This window comes from Callospermophilus lateralis (assembly GCF_048772815.1).
Source record: "Callospermophilus lateralis isolate mCalLat2 chromosome 11 unlocalized genomic scaffold, mCalLat2.hap1 SUPER_11_unloc_3, whole genome shotgun sequence".
Taxonomy (NCBI): Eukaryota; Metazoa; Chordata; class Mammalia; order Rodentia; family Sciuridae; genus Callospermophilus; species Callospermophilus lateralis.
Genome location: NW_027510155.1, coordinates 3,431,291 through 3,447,556, shown reverse-complemented (window position 1 = coordinate 3,447,556; position 16,266 = coordinate 3,431,291). Strand labels below are relative to the sequence as shown.

The 16,266-nt window shown below is 43.7% G+C and overlaps 1 pseudogene; it reads left to right on the top strand.

The window, feature by feature from the left end:
- Positions 1 to 327: 327 nt before the first annotated feature.
- LOC143385839 (reticulocalbin-1 pseudogene) lies at positions 328 to 1,379 on the top strand (annotated as a pseudogene).
- Positions 1,380 to 16,266: the final 14,887 nt, after the last annotated feature.

The following is a 16,266-nucleotide window of genomic DNA, read 5'->3' as shown; positions in this document are numbered from 1 at the left end:
CTCATCTACCTTTCCAATTATGTATGGAATCAAAGTGGATGGGAAACAGATTTCAGGCAAACATAAGAAAACATAGCCTTTCATGCCTAAGGTTTCTGCAGCTGCAGGCTCAACCAATGCAGATTGAAAGCATTTTTTAAAATTGCATCTGAGGGGGTCGGGGCGCGCCCCTCGGCAGGGCCCGGGGCAGGCTCTGGCTGTGGCGCCGGCCGTCCCTCCCCCTGCCGGTCCCAGCCCAGCCGTCGCTCTGCGATCCCCTACAGCCGATCCCTGGCTCGCGTTGCCCGCTCCTGCCTCCCTCGCGGCCGCCGCCCTCTCCTGTGGACCATGGCGCGCTGTGGTCGCTGCCGCCTCCTGGGGCTCGCCCTGGGGCTGCTGCTGGCGCCGGGGGCACTGCGGGCCAAGCCCACGGTGCGCAAGGAGCGTGTGGTGAGGCCCGACTTGGAGATGGGCAAGCGGCCGCCCGAGGACAACCAGAGTTTCCAGTTTGACCACGAGGCCTTCCTGGGCAAAGAGGACTCCAAGACCTTTGATCAGCTCACCTCAGACGAGAGCAAGGAGAGGCTGGGGAAGATTGTTGATCGAATTGACAGTGATGGGGATGGCTTTGTCACCACCGAGGAGCTGAAAAGTTGGATCAAACGGGTGCAGAAAAGATACATCTATGATAATGTTGCTAAAATCTGGAAGGATTATGATAGAGACAAAGACGATACAATTTCCTGGGAAGAATACAAACAAACCACCTATGGATACTACCTGGGAAACCCCACAGAGTTCCAAGATAGTTCCGATCATCACACCTTCAAATAGATGCTGCCATGTGATGAGAGAAGGTTCAAGGCTGCAGACCTCGATGGGGACCTGACAGCTACTCGAGAGGAGTTCCCTGCCTTTCTACATCCTGAGGAGTTTGAGCATATGAAGGAAATTGTGGTGTTGGAAACTCTGGAGGACATCGACAAGAACGGGGATGGGTTTGTGGACCAGGATGAGTACATTTGCCGATATGTTTTCTCACCAGGATAATGGCCCTGAGCCAGACTGGGTTTTGTCTGAACGGGAGCAGTTCAGTGACTTCCGAGATCTGAACAAGGATGGGAAGATGGACAAAGACTAGATTCGCCACTGGATCCTCCCTCAAGATTATGACCATGCCCAGGCCAAGGCCAGACACCTGGTATACGAGTCGGATAAGAACAAGGATGAGAAGCTAACTAAAGAGGAAATACTGGACAACTGGAACATGTTTGTTGGAAGCCAAGCTACCAATTATGGGGAAGATCTCACTAAAAATCATGATGAACTTTGAAGAGACACTCACTATAATGTGGCAGATTGTCATACGCTTTCATTTATTGTCTTGGGTGGTTGCTACAATTGTCTAATTTACAGTAGTTTTGTCCCCCCTGAAAAGCAAGTTTACACCTCAGATTGGGGTACAAATGATTTTTTCACTCAGGATTTACTGGAAAATGGTCATCACTATTTTTTCAGTAAGATTTCTCTCAAAGCACATTACAATCTTGGCAAATTGCAATTCTGCATGGGGACACATTGCTACAACATGACTTTTTAAGTTTTTTTCCACTAAATTTAAATGAAGGGAATAAAACTTGAAAAAAAAAACCCTATTATTCTTAAGTTTGGGTGGGAGGGGCAGTATATGGAGTGACTGCTACTATTTTAACTATCAGGGTTTTTTGTTGTTGTTTGTTTTTTATTATTTGCCACTGCTAAAAAGTTGGAGAAGTAAAAATTCTGATGAAGCTAGATAGTGGCATTGTCCCAGGTAGCCTTATTTCCGAGCAAGTCTAATATTTCAGATTCTTTCTTCCTTTTTACTCTGAGCTGTTACTGTAAGTGGTATATAAAACCTCTGTGCATTTTTATGTACAGACCTGCTAATGTGCACAATAAATCCACATTTTCTTTTTGTTTTTATATAAACTGAGAAGCAATCAAGAAAGATAATGTGAACAAGAAAGGAGTTTTAGAGGTAGGGAAAAGACGAATGTCAAGCATTTGAAGAACTATAGGAAAATGATAAAAATTTTAAATATACTTGAGAAAATTTTCTTGACAAGTAAATGAGGTAGGTCTGATCTTTGAAATAGTTAATAGAAATACAGTCCGTTTCTTCAATGATCCTAAATTGGAATGAGGCCGTGGGATCACAAGAAAGCAAAATGTAGTGGAATTCATTAGTGAACATGAATCCCTCACCTCGGATCTGCCTCCGGGATTGTTGACACCGTAGAATTGGGACTGTGATGTTCCGAGCCATTGACTGAACTGGCAGAAATGATGACTACAAGTTGAAATTCCACCTTGTGAGTAGGAAGTGAAATAAAGGATCCCGAGAGGATTTTCAAAAAACTAAAAAATAAAAAAATTAAAAAAAAATTGCATCTGCACTGCCAGGCACAGCAGTGCACTGTAATCCCAGCAGCTCTGGAGGGTGGGGCAGGAGGATTGTGTGTTCAAAGCCAACCTCAGAAACTTAGCAAAGCCTTAAGCAACTCAGCAAGACCCTGTCTCTAAAGAAAATATTTTTAAAGGGCTGGGATGTGGCTCAGTGGTTAAGTGCCTCTGGGTTCAATCCCTGGTACCTGCCACCAAAATAAAAAACACACCTGCGTTTTCTTGCCATTCTTCCCTTGAATAACAGCATTGCATAAATAGCTGTTTGCATAGCATTAAACTGTGTTAGGGATTATAAGTCATTTAGAGATTACTAAAATCACACTAAAGGATTATGAAGGTCATATACAACGAGTACATGAGGGACTAGAACAGCCATGAATCTGGTACCGTAGGGGTCGAGGGGTCCTGCAACCAGCCCCTGGAGGATCTAGAATTCTCTAGTATTCCTCGAATGAGCCAGTGTTTACCTAGGCTTATGCAAAGAAGAACAGCAAGAACGGGGGGGGGGGGGGGTGGATTTCTTGGATTCTTTCAGGAGGAAAAAAAAATATGGGGCCATCTGAAATGGAGATTTCATTTGGGAAAGTAAGAGATGTCAAAAAGTCATATAAGAAATAGCTATCCAACTATTTGGGACTAATGGTACACTTGACTCTTACACTTACTTGACTCTTCTTTTCTCTCTTACAGCCAGTGCTAATTTCCCATATAATCCAGGACAAGGACAAGCTATAAGAAATGGAGTCAACAGAAACTCAGCTATCATTGGAGGTGGGTGACTGAGAACAGGAGTCTGTGTGCCTATTCATCTGTGGAGAGCAACCATTCTCAATAAAATAGTAGCCCAGGAAGAGGGAGGAAGAATTTTCTAGATTTTGATATCATTCATTTGTCATTTAAATATGACATAAAGTTATGAAATAAGGTTGAGAAATGGTGATAAATATAACCCAGCTACTTTTTAATGCTGGATTGTAAAAATGAGAATGTTAGGGTGAGCCAGACAGAATCAGAGGACTTAGGTAAGCAGCAGTGACAATACCCAGGACATTTCTTTAGCCTCTTCTCCTTTTACTCTCACCCTCTCACATTCCAAATGTTCCAGAACAGCTCACTAGAAAAATGGGAAGAAATTCTCCATTTGACCTCAGATATCTTAACAAAAACTTTGAAAAATCCAACACCCTGGGTACATGAAATATTCCAGTCTGCCTTCTAACCATGGGCAGCTGCTGAGTCACTGACTCCCCTAGCACGGGCCCTCGAACTTGGATCAGTATTGAGGGCTCAGTTGTTACTGTCTGCTTCTCTCCCTGCTGCTCTGGTCTGATTCCTGCCTCTCTGAGTACATCCAATAATGTAAGCATATGGGGGACTTTAAACTCAGCCAGTTCCTTCCCAAGGGAAGAGAGTAGACACCTTTAAGAAACATATACAACCATGAAATTAAAATTTATTCAGAAGGGTGCTCACTTCACATTGTCCAAAGCTCAGGAACAATGTCCTCAAAGTCCCCATCCTGATTGTTTTTTGCTCTTTGGCTTTTTTATAATCTACTTAATTAAAGCATAATGTTCACCTGTCAATGCAGCAGTTTGGGATGGCTTGTGACCAATGAAAACACTCACATCCACCAGCACAGCAGCAGAACATCCCATCCTCCCGAGCAGACCTCACTGCCCTGTGTACACACACCACCCTCCCTTCCTCACTCCCAGCCCAGGCAACCTCTGGTTTGCCGTTTGTCACCATAGATGAGTTTTTTCTCCCTTAGCACTCCATAATTGGAATCTGAGAGCATGTCATGTTTCATGCCTTTCTTTGTTCAATTGGCATAATGTTTTTGAGATCTACCCACATTCCTGTGTCTATCAATAGTTCATTTATTTTTCTTACCAAGTTGTATTCCATCAAATGGATATACCATAATTTGTTTTATCCACTTACCTGCTGATCACTTGTTGGTTTGTTTCCAGACCTGGGCTATGATGAATAAAGCTGCCATGAATGTTCTTTGCACAAGTCTTAAGAGAACATAAGTTTTCATTTCTCTTTGGTAATTCCTAGTCCTGCGATCGCTGGATATTATGGAAAGTGGATATTTAACTTTATAAATAAACAGCCAGTGCTAGCTTTCATTGAAGGCAAGAACAACTTAGAGGAGGAAAGATTTATTTTGGGCTCACAGTTTCAGAGGTTCAGTCCATGATCACCTGACTCCATGGCTCTGGGCCTGAGTGAGGCAACATCATGGCAGAGTGAATCTGCTTACCTCGTGGTAATCAGGAAGCAGAGACAGAGAGAGCTTGAGAAGCCAAGGACAAAATATATAATTCCCCGGGCACACCCCCAGTGACCCATTCCATCCAGTCATGCCCAACCTGCCTAGAGTTATCATTCAGTCCATTTAAATTATTAATCCACCAAATGGGTTAATCCACTGATGAGGCTACAGCTCTCATAGTCTAATCATTTCACCTTCTACATTAACACAGGAGCTATGGAGGGACACCTCATATCCAAACCATGACACTGTCATATACTTTTCCAGTGTGACTGAACCATTTAACAGTCCCACAATTAGTATCTGAGAGCTCAAGTGGCCCCCACAATCTTGCCAACTCTTGGTATTGTCAATCCTCTTATCTATCCACTCTTGTGGATGAGTCATTGTGTCTCTGTGCTTTTAATGTTCATCTCTATCTTATCACTTGTGTTGAGCATCTTTTCATGAGCTTGTTGTCATGTGTAAATCTTTCATGAAGTGTCTGTTAAAATCTTTCTCCATTTTTTAAATTAGATTGGCTGACTTCTATTGAATTATTAAGTGTTCTTTTTATATCCTGGATACAAGTTCCTGGTCAGACATAGGTATTATAAATATTTCCTCCCAATCTGCATCTTGTTAAACTTAGTGTTGTTCAGGTATTGCAGATTCTTACTGGTTTTCCGTTTAATTGTTCTATCGATTACAAACAGATGAGTGTTAGCATCTCCAGCCATAATGGTGGATTGTCTCATTCTCCCTCCAGTCTTCATTTCACTCACTGTAGAGTTCTGTGAGGCATGCACACAGTTGAAGTCATGTGTCTTATATAACTGACTTGTCATTATCAAATGCTCTTTGTTCTTTTGAATAACCTTATCTGTTCTCTCATGGTAGTGTAGCTAATCCATTTTGTCACTCTAGGTGTCTTCTTAGGTTCTTATCTGCTACCTCCATTGTCTCTGTCATTTCTGGATCTTCTCCTGATTGACTGATTTTTCTCCTGGTTGAGTGATGTTTTCCTGCCTTTTCATTTTTTCTTTGCTTGCTTAGTAATTTTCTATTGGGTGCTAACATTGTTAATATTACACTACCTTTGGGGGTTTTATTATCTTAGTTTAATGAATTTTGAGGTTTGTTTGGGCAGGCAATTCAGTTTTAGGCAGCTTGATTTCAAAGTCCATTTCAAAGTTTTTTAAGAGGAAATTTTGAGTCTCCTCCACTGAAGGCCTATTTCAGCAAAATATCTTCATAATCTATAGAAAATGCTCTGGTCATTCAGTGGTGTCCCTCCACTGTGCCTGGTGGAGACATGAGCATTTCCAGCCCTGTTCGGCCTATCGCTCCTGAGTCACTATTCAGCCACAGATCCAGAGACTTCTGTGCAGACCACAGAGCTCTTGCTATGCAGGACACATCCTCTCTCTCCTCTCCCATCCATTAGGGGAACAGTGTGTTTTTCTCATACAATACCTCCCTACACTGCTGTCCAGAAATTGCTACCAGCCAGAAAACTGGGAAAAGCATAAAAAAATCATCTTTGGGGCTCTGTGTTCTCAGGCACCACCTGTTGTCCAGGGTATGAAAGCTGATGCTTCCTATGATTTGTCGACTATCCTTGTCACTTTGGGTTGCCTTGGTTGTTCCTGATACCCACCTGTGGCCCCAAATGAGCCACATTTTCCTTCTGTCATCATCATGGTGATTGCTGTTTGGGAGTCTGCTGTATGTGGGAGAAGGTCAGCAAGATGTGCTTAACTCTGGTACCTCTCCTGCCTCCACAGGGGTCATTGCCGTGGTGATTTTCACCATCCTCTGCACCTTGGTCTTCCTCATCCGGTACATGTTCCGTCACAAGGGCACCTACCACACTAACGAAGCCAAGAGAGCCGAGTCCGCAGAGAGCGCCGATGCTGCCATCATGAGCAACAACCCCAATTTTACAGAGACCATTGATGAGAGCAAAAAGGAATGGCTTATTTGATGGGTGGCAATGTGGCCATGGGATAGGGAGGGGGGACTTGTAGAGAGAAGGGAGGGACAAGAGCACCCCGCTTCATACTCCTGAGCACATGCTTAAAATATCAGCACAAGTTGGGGAAGGCAAGCGACAGAATATTCTTAAGACTGATCACTATAAAAATACTTCTTAATATTTCTTTATAGCTGAGTTCCCCCTTCCGTATCAAAACAAAATAATACAGAAAATGCTTTTAGAGTTTAAGCAATGGTTGAATTTGCAGGTAATATCTGTCTTATTTTGTGCGTGTTTAGAGGTGTTCTAAAAACCCGTGGTAACAGGGCAAGTTTTTTACATTTTTAAGAGCCCTTAGAATGTGGATATTTTTTCTTGAGAAAAAAAAAACTGAATTACATCCATCCATATGGCCTCCAACATCCTCTTCCTTTTGCATAGAGTCAACTTTTAATGGGCTGTCATAGTAACTAGTTTGTGTTCATATAATATTTCTTTTTGTGTCCTTTAAATTGGAAAAGGGAAGAAAAGGGCAAAGAGAACCAGTTTTCCAGTTTTCAGAGACCTCCCTCTCTGCCACTACTCTGAGGGCTCCAGCCCACACAGGCGGCTGGAAGAAAGATGGATGTGATCAACACAACCCGAGAGAGCAAGGAAGAACAGGGAAAGGCATGCACCTTGGGTCGTTGGTTTGATTTTTCATTGAATTCTATGAGATAATACTGTCCTATGTATGTAGTCTTAGATCTACTCAATATCTGTAACTATCAGCTACAATACTGTGGTGACCAGCTGTTACAAAAGATCTTTCCTGTTTTACCTGCAGCACATTATATGTGTAGACACACCTCAGTGGGGAATTAGAGGCAGATCGTATGATTTGTTTGCTCTGTTTTTCTTTTATAGTTGTAGCAAAAGTATGGACACTTCCTAGCAAATGCATATATTAGGTTGCTTTTCTTACTTTGTTTTAAATCTCAAGTTTTTAAACCCCTGTGATAAAATTCTAGCAGATAGAGCCTTCTGAATGACACAACACAATAAAGCCAAGTTATTATTGCTGTTACTCTGGAATCGTGTGGGAAACACTGCCATATTTTTAATCAACTACACCACGTGTTATTCTATCCAAAATAGACACACTGCCATGATTCAGAGCTCTTCTATGCCAGACACATTTAAAGCTCAAGTTCATTAAAGCCTGGTTGCTTCTCAGAGAATGGATATGTCAAATCTATAACACCTCTTAGCTTAACTTATCCCAACAAATATAGCTCATTGATTTTCTTTGAAATAATAGACTTCATGTGAACAGATGGGATAATGCTTCCTGTTGCAGTACCCAAAAGAGAATTTAATATATTTATTTCTTTAAAAAGATTATGCAAAAGTTATTTCTAGAATGATTACCATTCATTCATACTTGTACTTAATAAGCTGTTCTTAAAAAAATTTGTAGACCCCGACATTTTGAAAAATTACTTATGCTCACTCTTTCCTGCTCCTCCATGAAGAAGCCTACGGTGAGGTTTAAAAGGAGTGGAGACTATTTCCCATCGTCTGGCTCAGTAAAATGGAGATTCTAGTTGGTTAGATTCTGTAGGCCCAACTTTTTAAAGGACATGAATTGATTGAATCATGGAAAACCTTGTTCAGAGCTGCCAATGACACATTATGCAAGTAGTGACCCATTCCAAAGGAGACAGTGGACCAGTCCATTTCCCTGAGAGCCAAGGTAACGGGACAAAAGGGAGTCAATCTTGAGGCCCTTTCATGGCTTTTTGTTGACCTCAGACACTCTCACAAACACTTAAATTTCAGGAAGGCTTGGTCAGTCCTCTATAAAATACACTGAAAATGGAAAAGTATTTAATCTGACTAAATATTAAAGCAATACAGCATTGACAAATGACATACTGGAAGCAAAGGCCATTTTATTTCACCAAGATGACTACCATTAAGGTTTCCTTTATGGATTCTCATATGGAAAAACAAATCTTAAACATTATGATTTAAAATTGCTTCTGATTTTTAAATCTATTTTAAGTATTTCTTTTGCACTTAAAAATAAATTTCCAGGTGGAAATTTATTGTTTCTTGCATTTCCCATAATCATCATATACTTTATGCATCATGTCAGCACTTTTCCTTTCCTCCCAAAATGGTTAGGAGGTAAAAGTCATCAAAATTAGCCCCTGGTATTAAAATGTTCTCACCCTTTCTTCCTCTGTCCTGTCTTCTTTCCTCTTTCTGCCACAAAAGGTGAAAAATAAGATCCAACCCTTCTCTCACCAAATTTGCAAACCTAGGACACTGAATGACTGCAAGGGTCAGGTGTTCTCCCACATTCCCATCAATTAGGACACAGAGACCACTAAGATACACAAAGGTGGATGAGGTTTTGAATCACCAAGTTAACTATCAAACAGGCACTGGAAATTCTGGCCTCTTGTTGGGATTATGGGCTCAACAAAAACACCTACCTTTGTTTATGAAGGCTTTATCTAGTACATTCTAAATGGCAACTTGTTTACATGAAGAAAATCAAATAACTTTTTTTCCTATTCCTTTCTTGACAACTTAGCACATGGCAGCCTCATAGCCATAACATGATCCATACTCAGTGCTGGTCTTACCTGGTCATTTATATTCCAGGTCTCGACGTCTGACATTCGATACACCACTAACCTGGCAAACAGGCTAGTAGGAGCCTCTTCTGTAAGTGATGAGTATACACACACATGCATACACACACACACACACACACACACACACACACACACACCAAGAGACTGTTTTAAAGTCTCAGGGAACATTGATGGATGATTTAGGGTTGATGTACAAGAAACATCATCTGCATAGGACGCAAACATCTTTTGAGAAGCTAGGAACAGGGGACTTTGAATGAATGCGACGTTCTCAAAATAGCTTATTCCCTAGAGCTCAGGAAAGTTAGCTCAGGAAGAAGGCACTAGTTTATTGCTGAATTATTCTCTGGCACTTCTTAGCATTTAAGAATGATTTTATTGAAGGGCTGGGAACAAGAATTTAAGGGCTAGTGTTAGACATGCTCCTCTTGTCCTACATTTGACAAGCAAGAATTCCTCAAAGGAGCAGGAATTCAGAGCCACCAGAGAAGGAGCTGGCATGGGCCAGAGAGGAGGTCTTACGGTTATCGTTGAACATCTGTTACACAGCCGCCCAGTGCAGACAGACACGTTGCAGCACTTTAGGACGAAGCCAACGGTGTGGGCTGTGAAGATGAGAGGCTGAGGCAGTGTCAGGAGAAGCTTCCTTCCTTCTGCCATGGGATCTCTTCCTTTCCCTCCCTCCACTTGGTCCTCTCCCTCCTCTGCCCATATCACAACCTTGTCACAGTCTGAAACCTAAAGGCCCCTTTATATCTTATGTCTCCAGATAATTCCCACCTGATTTGAACCACTTCATATTTTTTGCCTTTTACTATCCTGTTAAGCAGTTTTTAAAAGGAAGACCACAATTATTACATTAACTTTAAATTAGCCAACCAATAATATGTCCTAAATTGCTTCTCCCAGTAGAAAAACCTGGTCCTGAAATAGGTGATAAATCAACAATTGTCCACCCAACCATTGGACTAAAAATCAACAAACACCTTTTTTTAAATGATGTTTTGGTGAGAGCAGACCCTGAGAATCAGCCAACAGAGCCCCAATCCATAATCTCCAAGTCCCTGAACTTCTGTCCCTCTTTGCTCTGAATTTAAGATGGAGCTATTTTACCTACTTCGTAAGCATTTGTGAAATGCCATTGATTCTTGACTATGAAACACTTTGAAATCCAAATATAAAGGCCAAGGCCAACAGAGCTACTGAAGACCAACTTCTTGAGGTTGTAAGTCACATCAAAAGAACTGCATGGCCATGTCCAGGAATGTGGAAGCTTAGAGGGTGTGCTGTTCAACAGCCAAATTATCAATCACGTAGACTTCCAGAGAGCCAACGTATCAACACTGGAAATGCACCACAGCCAAATGCCAAAAAAAGTGGCATTTTTTTGTGCATCAGGCCCTGAGTTCCCCCCTGGATGAGGCTGACAGCTCACCTTACCTGCACATCCCCCGACCCAATGTGGTTAGACTGGCTTTTGAGTAAGTCAATACAAAATACAAAGGCAGCATTTTTATGTAACCTGGTGGCTCTGTGCCTACACCACACTTTCCTTGCATGGTAATGTTGGAAATTTTAAAAGTGCGTTTCTTTTACAGAATATTTTTGGCATACAAGTGGTATCTAAACTCATTAACATTGAAATCTCGCACTGAGGAAAAACTGTCAGAAAGCAATTATGAATGTGTGTTGACAAATGACACATATTCACAGGCTTCTTTTCCAGATGAAAATGTGCCACAAAAACAGGTCTCCTCAGGCAGTCTGACCATGTCCAAGGCTCGGTGACTTACTGGATGTTCCTGCTGGCTTCTGAGATGGCTGTGAAATATGGCAGTTCCTCTCCAGTAGGCCAAGAAACCATTCTTGGTGTTACTGATTCTAAGTTTTGTTTTCTTGATTTTTTTTTAACTTTTCAAGTGAGCATGGTGACTGCAGAGATTAGAGCTGAGAAAAACTGGGTTAAGTATTCTTTCTGTGAAGTCAGTTAGGACTCCATCCCTGTGAAATTACACAAATTTCACTCTCTACAAGCAACAGCATGTAAACTAGAATGAGAGAAGGAAATTATGTATGTATGCCTATTATTCTTTGTGAATGTCTTTCATTTAACTAAAATTATATTAGCAACCAGATTGATAAATAAAAAATTCAAAATAGTTTTAATTATCCAAAAAGTGATTCTTTGTGTTTTGTACCACTTGGTTCTTTTGGAAGTGATTTTTAACCTTCAGCACATGTCGGCACCAGGCACTGAAGCAGACTGCTACAGGAATAACCCTCCTGAAATCTGGGGGATGGACTCCATCCTCAAGGACAGGCCATACTTGGATACATCCATGGTTAAACTCTTTTTGCCACATATCCCCGCCCCACTGTGTTTCTTGAAGTAGCTCAATGGATATTGACTTTACAGTTGGGATTAATTTACACACAGCTTGATAAAATGTGGTCAGAGTTAAGTGGTCTCCAGAATCTATTCAGACCATCTTTTGGAGGAGGGGAGTGACCACTAGCAGTGGGCAAATGGATCTACACCAGTGATAAAATGGACTTGGGATGCATATGGAGAAGCATATCTTTCCAAGTGCATTCCATGTGCATTAAGAACTACTATTGCTCTCACTCTCTGGTCTTCGATTACCATTGGGAAGCCATTTCCTTTTAATCAATTCTCAGTGCACATGTAGATGTCCACCAAGTTAAGTGTGAATTCCAGCTGAAAACCGACTCCTCTGCTCCTCAGCGATCCCCAAGGCCAATCCAGAGCAACAGTGCTCGGCAGATTCAGAAAGCATCACACCACAAGACTCTTTGTCATGGCTCTACTTTGCAAATGATCCAGCAGGTGCAGACAGAATGTCAGAGAGTCCCTTGGTAGCGGGGCGGTTGGGGTGGGGGTACAACATGACAGCCCTAGAGAAGTTCATAACAAACACATTCCAAAAGAATTGGCAAACAACAACAACAACAACAACAACAACAACAACTGGCAATTTAGGGCTTCACATCCACAGGAGGAGTTTTCGAGCCCATAATGCCTGCTTCCGTCCCCAGCCCCTCCCCCACAAGCCATGCACACATGGAGCTATAGAGATCCGTAAGTTCCAGGTGGACACAAATTTTGTTCTGTACAAGACAATATTTGCTAGGTGAATGTGGTAGCAGATGGAAAGGAATAGGAAGGAAAGTTGCAGGGAGAGAGAGGTACAATGAAGAAAACATCAATGGTTTTAGTTTGCTGTTGTGATGTGGCGTGATGGACTTACCAGGGTTCAGAAGAGAGCAGAGAATTGCACTGTTTTTTGTTTTGTTTGGGCACTGGGGATTGAACCCAGGGGCACTTGACCACTGGGCCACATTCCAGCCCTATTTTGTATTTTATTTAGAGACAGGGTCTCACCGAGTTGCTTAGCACCTCACTGTGGCTGAGGCTGGCTTTGAACTCATGATTCTCCTGCCTCAGCCTCCTGAGCTGCTGAGATTACTGGCGTGTGCCACCAGGCCTGGCTGGGCTGTTATTTTTTGAGAAGTGGCTTATGTCCTCCCAGATGAGCCTATATGTGAAAACAAGCTCCCACAGAAGGTTCTAGATGAGTAACCTTAGTATGTGCTCACTGATCACTTTGAAAAACACCAGTTCAGTGAAATGCAGGCTGGAGAATCCCTTTACTGGAATATTCCTCTTATCCAGAATCCCTTCCTCCCACACACTCAACATGCTGCAAAGGTCCAGGGCCAAACCGGTTTTACTTGGGAAAAAATGGAAGTTTCCTTTCTGATCCTGTGTCCATAATCTCTCCCTCATCTTAAGTCCTCCTCTGGGTATACAGCAAGTCAGTCAGTCTCTTGGGACAGCAAGTAAACTCTCACACCAAGTTTTCATCAAAAGATAGAAACAAACTTTTTAAAAAACATCTGACCTAAAGCTTGAGAGAGTTCGCCATTTCCTCTACAACTGGGAATCCAAAACTGTAAGACTTAAATGAAGATGTGACGGTGTGGAAACTGAGAGGTGAACTTACTCCATGTTCAGGATGGAAAGTGGGAAGTTGAAAACCTCAAGTCCAGGAAGGAAAGAACTGAAATGAGATTGAGGGCAACCTTGAACATTGTGAAACTTGGACAGGGGAAGGACAAGCTTGTCCCTGAGAGCTCTACAGACAGAAAGTGGGACAAAGAAAAGAAATGCTTCCCATTGCAGCTCGTATGAATCATTGAAGGTAAATTCATATACATAAACATAAATATAATTATCTTTCTGAATAACAGATCATTTCAATAATGGCCTCACCACATGGGCTGTCAAGGGCAATCAGGACTATGGAATTAATTCATTTAATAAATACTTATTTATTAACTGTGGATGGGACTGCACTAGACTCCCCACAGACCCAACGAGATGGTCACATCCCAGCTCACAGGAGACTGATATTTCAGAGGGAGGAGAAACATCAGAAGTGCGTCAATAGATAATGTGCAAGATGACCTCAGACAGCCTCTAGACAGAGCATTGGAATGATGATGTGACAGCAGACAGGACGAGGTGGGGACAGGAGGTGCTTCTCTGCAGAAGACATGGTGGCTGAGAACCAAGGGAATCACAGTCATGGCTACTGCACAGGCCAAGGAGAGGAGGAACTTTGGAGACTCCAACCAACCCAGAGAGGGTCAGTGCATTGGAGGTGGGAGGGAGGGATGAGGTAGATGCACCAGTGGCTCCAGAGATGATGTTCCCACCTAAAAACCAAACTCAGGGGAGCAGACCCCCACTGACTGGAAAGTTTTACAGGGTGTGTCAGTCAGGGTGCTCCAGAGAAACAGAACCAGCGGGAGGGAGGGAGCGGGGCAGGAGGGAGACTGCAAGAGAACCTGTTTCCACTGCAGGGGCCACAGTTAAATGGAGGAGAGCAGACTGCAGAGGGTGGCTCTGGACGTTCAGCACCAAATGCAACAGCTCGCACAGCCCACCCAGCACCGGAGCACCGGCCAAGGTGACGTGAAAGGAGGGTCTGACAGTAGACTGCGGATCATCCTCATATCACAGAATGAAGGACACGAGAGAAAAGCACCGAGTGGCCCCCCATTCTGCAGATACACACACACACCAAGCCCTCCAGGGAAGATGACCCTCATTACTCCTCCCTACTCCACTCTGGCCTGAACAGGACTCTGCCAGTGGCTCCACTCCTGGTCCTGGATGGCATCACATGCATCCCATGTGAAATAATCATTTTTAACCAGTGTCCTGTGGAGCCCGAGCAGCACGTCTGCTGGTGGAGCCTGTTCCCGAAGCCAGGCTAGTGGGCACATGTCACCGATTACTTACCTCATTGTAAATAAAATGTTTCTAGCTAAATCACAGATCTTGCTAGAAGCATGCCCTGGGCTTTGGTAAAAATACAAGAAGCTTCTGTAATCTATTTCTGGGTGATCATGTTATCACTCCTCTAAATTCAATTTTCAGAGCTCATTTGCTTTCATCCCAAGCAGTGACCATGGCATTGGCTTTAAATCATTGCAAGTGTAGCAGAGATGTTGATCACTGCCAGGACCATCATTAGGATCTCAGTTTAAGCCCTGCTGGAAAGAACTCTGAATTTTAATTAGTTTCCCCATCTGGTGTTGTAAAATACAAGTCCAGTACATATGGGAAAGAAAAACGAGTTAATGTGAATCATCTTAAAAACACAAACCCGCCGAGAGAGCAAAGCAGACAGCTGAACTGGATCTGAATCAAAGTTGCTTGCCTTGGCACCTGCACTGTATTGTATGATTCATTTGGGGAAATACTTATTCATTCTTCTCAAGTTCTGGGACAATGGAGGAGAAGGAACGAGTAGCAGACATGGGATCATGCGAAGAGGTTACTCGGAAACAAAGATTCCCTCAGTGGTGGTCCCTGGATGCCTGAGGGATGTCCCCCTGGAGAAACCAGCTGTCCTCTGTGACACCAGCTCAAAATGGGGGTAGAGAGCATCCCAATTATCTCACAGATATACCTGGGGCCAGGGGGGCCAAGTCCTCCTTAAATTAGCCCAACCTTTAACAATGCCATCACATTCCCCGTGCCTACCACCAGGAGGGTGACCGTTTGGTGGGCAGGAAGTCAGTCCTCCCTTTGGAAAGGGAGCCCTCCCTTGTTGAGGTCTCACAGTGACTATCCTGCTCCTGTCAACCCTGTGCCAGTCACCACCAGGGAGGAGGACTGGGCTGCCCCAAAAATGTCCCACCAAAGTGCCATGTGGAAGTGTGGCCTGGCACTTGCTGTTCTGTCTGCTCTTGGCCTCCCTCCCTCATCTGCTGGGACCATGACCATGGGGACCCTGAGGAGCCACCCAACCCGCCCAGACGGCCCATGCTCATCTGTTCTGTCCCCTGACACACGCACTGCTTTCCAGCTGCTAGTGGAGAGCTGAAGCGTGTTCGTAGTTACTGAAGAGCCCGTGGAGGTCTGCGGCCCGCCTGCAGCCTTTCTCTGGAGGGCTACCCTCAGCACCTCCCACACAGAATGTTCTTTCCCTGGACCTGGAACTCAAGAGCAAGCAGACCCAGCCCCCTGGGCCCTGCCCTTCACCTCTCCCCAGTTTCCATCTCCCACAGGCCTCGATGGCTCCTCTACAGAAGCCCCAGCCACTGGCATCCTCGATGCTAAGCAGGCCTGGCTAGAGAACTGATTGAAAAGTCAGGGAGTGGATCTCCCCGTCCCAGAGCCTGCCACCTGGACGGGAGCCTTCAGGAGATTGCCATCTCTGTACTAGCCTCCCTGGGTACCTGAATCAAGGAGTGGGCAACGGGGCCCTTCCTGATCCACTGTCAAGCACAGCATGACAATGACCCAGCCAGGAAAGTGTCACTTGGCCTTCCCCAGAGATGCCACAGGGAGCCGCCTGGCCCTGTGTCCCCCTTTGAGGCAGACAGTCAGAGCAGAACAGAGCAACACTCCCACC